The 4962-nt window shown below is 41.8% G+C and overlaps 1 non-coding gene across 1 annotated transcript; it reads right to left on the minus strand.

Moving 5' to 3' along the window:
* Positions 1 to 401: 401 nt before the first annotated feature.
* Positions 402 to 476, minus strand: Trnal-caa. Its single transcript has one exon. It is a non-coding gene; the product is annotated as a tRNA-Leu (tRNA).
* Between the last annotated feature and the right edge of the window lie 4486 nt (positions 477 to 4962).

Here is a 4962-nt window from a genome sequence, read left to right on the forward strand (position 1 = left end):
CACGTGACTCACTGCCCTGTGGTGCAACAGATGTCCCTTTCTCCAAAAATGTACTCAGTGGGAGCCTAATGATGCAACCACACACACAAGTTGACCTGCTGTTAGGAATAAACGAGTTAGTACATTTCAAACATGAAAAAGGTCATTTTAAAATCAACACAAATAAACAAAATTCCAAAAGTATAAAACAGACAAAAATTCTTACCAAAGACAGAAAACGTATGGTGCTCCGCAGCTGCCTCACTGCCCTGTTGTGCAACAGATGACCTTTCTCCAAAAATGTACTCAATGGGAGCCTAATGTTGCAACCACACACAAGCTGACCTGCTGTGAGAAAAAAAACAAGTTAGTACATTTCAAACATGAAAACGGTCTGAAACTTTCTGGCAGATTAAAACTGTGTGCCCGACCGAGACTCGAACTCGGGACCTTTGCCTTTTGCGGGCAAGTGCTCTACCAACTGAGCTACCGAAGCACGACTCACGCCCGGCACTCACAGCTTTACTTCTGCCAGTACCTCGTCTCCTACCTTCCAAACTTTACAGAAGCTCTCCTGCGAACCTTGCAGAACTAGCACTCCTGAAAGAAAGGATACTGCGGAGACATGGCTTAGCCACAGCCTGGGGGATGTTTCCAGAATGAAATTTTCACTCTGCAGCGGAGTGTGCGCTGATATGAAACTTTCTGGCAGATTAAAACTGTGTGCCTGACCGAGACTCGAACTCGGGACCTTTGCCTTTCGCGGGCAAGTGCTCTACCAACTGAGCTACCGAAGCAGCTGTGAGTGCCGGGCGTGAGTCGTGCTTCGGTAGCTCAGTTGGTAGAGCTCTTGCCCGCGAAAGGCAAAGGTCCCGAGTTCGAGTCTCGGTAGGGCACACAGTTTTAATCTGCCAGAAAGTTTCATATCAGCGCACACTCCGCTGCAGAGTGAAAATTTCATTATGAAAACGGTCATTTTAAAATCAACACGAATAACCAAAATTCCAAAAGTATAAAACAGAGAAAAATTCTTACCAAAGACAGAAAACACATGGTGTTCCGCAGCTACCTCACTGTCCTGTTGTGCAACAGATGTCCTTTTCTCCGAAAATGTACTCAATGGGAGCGTAATGTGGTAACCACACACACGTGTTGACCTGCTGTGAGGAAAAAAGACTTAGTACATTTCAAACATGAAAAAGGTCACTTTAAAATTAACATGAAAAATCAAAATTCCAAAAGTATATAACAGAAAAAAATTCTTATCAAAGAAAGAAAACATATTGTGCTCCGCACGTGACTCACTGCCCTGTGGTGCAACAGATGTCCCTTTCTCCAAAGATGTACTCAGTGGGAGCCTAATGTTGCAACCACACACAAGTTGACCTGCTATGAGGAAAAAACGAGTTAGGTCATTTCAAACATGAAAAAGGTCCTTTTATAATCAACATGAAAAACCAAAATTCCAAAAGTATGAAACAGAAAAAAATGCTTACCAAAGAAAGAAAATGTATCGTGCTCCGCAAGTGCCTCACTGTCCTCTTGTGCAACAGATGTCCCTTTCCCCAAAAACGTACTCAATGGAAGCCTAATGTTGCAACCACACACACAAGTTGACCTGCTGTGAGGAAAAAACGAGTTAGTACATTTCAAACATGAGAAAGGTCATTTAAAATCAACATGAAAATCCAAAATTCCAAAAGTATAAAACAGAAAAATATTCTTACCAAAGAAAGATAACATATCATGCACCGCAGCTGCCTCACTGCCCTGTGGTGCCACAGATGTCCCTTTCTCCAAAAATGTTCTCAATGGGAGCGTAATGTTGACCTGCGGTGAGGAAAAAACAAGTTAGTACATTTCAAAAATGAAAAAGGTCATTTTAGAATCAATATGAAAAACCAAAATTCCAAAAGTATAAAACAGAAAAAAATTCTTACCAAAGAAAGATAACGTATTGTGCTCCGTACATGCCTCACTGCCCTCTGGTGCAACAGATGTCCCTTTCCCCAAAAATCTACTCAATGGGAGGGTAATGTTGCAACCACACCCACAGGTTGACCTGCTGTGAGAAAAAAACGAGTTCGTACATTTCATGAACCATGGACCTTGCCGTTGGTGGGGAGACTTGCGTGCCTCAGGGATACAGATAGCCGTACCGTAGGTGCAACCACAACGGAGGGGTATCTGTTGAGAGGCCAGACAAACATGTTGTTCCTGAAGAGTGGCAGCAGCCTTTTCAGTAGTTGCAGGGGCAACAGTCTGGATGATTGACTGATCTGGCCTTGTAACATTAAACAAAACGGCCTTGCTGTGCTGGTACTGCAAACGGCTGAAATCAAGGGGAAACTACAGCCATGCAGCTTTACTGTATGATTAAATGATGATGGCGACCTCTTGGGTAAAGTATTCCGGAGGTAAAGTAGTCCCCCATTCGGATCTCCGGGCGGGGACTACTCAAGAGGACGTCGTTATCAGGAGAAAGAAAACTGGCATTCTACGGATCGGAGCATGGAATGTCAGATCCCTTAATCGGGCAGGTAGGTTAGAAAATTTAAAAAGGGAAATGGATAGGTTAAAGTTAGATATAGTGGGAATTAGTGAAGTTCGGTGGCAAGAGGAACAAGACTTTTGGTCAGGTGATTACAGGGTTATAAATACAAAATCAAATAGGGGTAATGCAGGAGTAGGTTTAATATTGAATAAAAAAATAGGAGTGCGGGTTAGCTATAACAAACAGCATAGTGAACGCATTATTGTGGCCAAGATAGACACAAAGCCCATGCCTACTACAGTAGTATAAGTTTATATGCCAACTAGCTCTGCAGATGATGAAGAAATTGATGATATGTATGACGAGATAAAAGAAATTATTCAGGTAGTGAAGGGAGACGAAAATTTAATAGTCATGGGTGACAGGAATTCGTCAGTAGGAAAAGGGAGAGAAGGAAACATAGTAGGTGAATGTGGATTTGGGGAAAGAAATGAAAGAGGAAGCCGCCTGGTAGACTTTTGCACAGAGCATAACTTAATCATAGCTAACACTTGGTTCAAGAATCATAAAATAAGGTTGTATACCTGGAAGAATCCTGGAGATACTAAAAGGTATCAGATAGATTACATAATGGTAAGACAGAGATTTAGGAACCAGGTTTTAAACTGTAAGACATTTCCAGGGGCAGATGTGGACTCTGACCACAACCTATTGGTTATGAACTGCAGATTGAAACTGAAGAAGCTGCAAAAAGTCGGGAATTTAAGGAGATGGGACCTGGATAAACTGAAAGAACCAGAGGTTGTAGAGAGTTTCAGGGAGAGCATAAGGGAACAATTGACAGGAATGGGGGAAAGAAATAGAGTAGAAGAAGAATGGGTAGCTCTGAGGGATGAAGTAGTGAAGGCAGCAGAGGATCAAGTAGGTAAAAAGACGAGGGGTAATAGAAATCCTTGCGTAACAGAAGAAATACTCAATTTAATTGATGAAAGGAGAAAATACAAAAATGCAGTAAATGAAGCAGGCAAAAAGGAATACAAACGTCTCAAAAATGAGATCGACAGAAAGTGCAAAATGGCTAAGCAGGGATGGCTAGAGGACAAATGTAAGGATGTAGAGGCTTGTCTCGCTAGGGGTAAGATAGATACTGCCTACAGGAAAATTAAAGAGACCTTTGGAGTGAAGAGAACCGCTTGTATGAATATCAAGAGCTCAGATGGCAACGCAGTTCTAAGCAAAGAAGGGAAGGCAGAAAGGTTGAAGGAGTATATAGAGGGTTTATACAAGGGCGATGTACTTGAGGACAATATTATGAAAATGGAAGAGGATGTAGATGAAGATGAAATGGGAGATACAATACTGCGTGAAGAGTTTGACAGAGCTCTGAAAGATCTGATTCGAAACAAGGCCCCGGGAGTAGACAACATTCCATTAGAACTACTGATGGCCTTGGGAGAGCCAGTCATGACAAAACTCTACCATCTGGTGAGCAAGATGTATGAGACAGGTGAATTACCCACAGACTTCAAGAAGAATATAATAATTCCAATCCCAAAGAAAGCAGGTGTTGACAATGTCGGTGAAACACAGAAATTGCATCGGAATTAAATACAAAAGGCACAATGCCGACTTAAGTACAACAAGAGTGACTCTTCTTAGAGTCTGTGTTAAGGGTCTTTCCTGTGAGACCAGTATTAAATGACGAAGCACCACTGCAAATTTACTGTATCCCTTGGACCTCCACATTGACGATGAAACAAAAAAATTGCATCGAAATTAAATACAAAAGCCACAATGCCGACTTAAGTACAAGAAGAGTGACTCTTCTTAGCGTCTATGTTTTGAGCCTTTCCTTTGGGATCAGTTTTACATTCCAATGCACGACTGCAGCTTCACTGTATCCCTTATACTTTCAGATTGACGATGAAGCACAGAAATTGAATCAGAATTAAATACAAAATACACAATGCCGACTTAAGTACAAGAAGAGTGACTCCTCTTAGTGTCTATGATTTGAGCCTTTCCTAAGAGACCAGTTTTAGATTCCGATGCACCACTGCAGATTTACTGCATCCCTTGGACCTTCTCATTGACGATGAAACACAAAAAATGCATCGGAATTAAATAAAAAAGACACAATGCCGACTTAAGTACAAATAGAGTGACTGTTCTTAGGGTCTGTGCTTTGGGCCTTTCCTGTGAGACCAGTATTAGATCCCGATTCTTCTCTGCAGGTTTAATGAATCCCTTGTACCTTCACATTGATGGTGAAACACAGAAACTGCATCGGAAATAAATGCAAAAATCACAATGCTGACTTAAGTACAAGAAGGGAGACTCTTCTTGGTGTCTATGTTATGAGCCGTGCCTGTGAGTCTTGTTTTAGATTCTGCTGCACAACTGCAGGTTTACTGTATCCCTAGGACCTTCGCATTGACGGTGAAACACAGAAATTGCATCGGAATTTAATACAAATGGCACAGAGCCGA

This window comes from Schistocerca piceifrons, chromosome 4 (genome assembly GCF_021461385.2).
Source record: "Schistocerca piceifrons isolate TAMUIC-IGC-003096 chromosome 4, iqSchPice1.1, whole genome shotgun sequence".
NCBI classification, from domain to species: Eukaryota; Metazoa; Arthropoda; class Insecta; order Orthoptera; family Acrididae; genus Schistocerca; species Schistocerca piceifrons.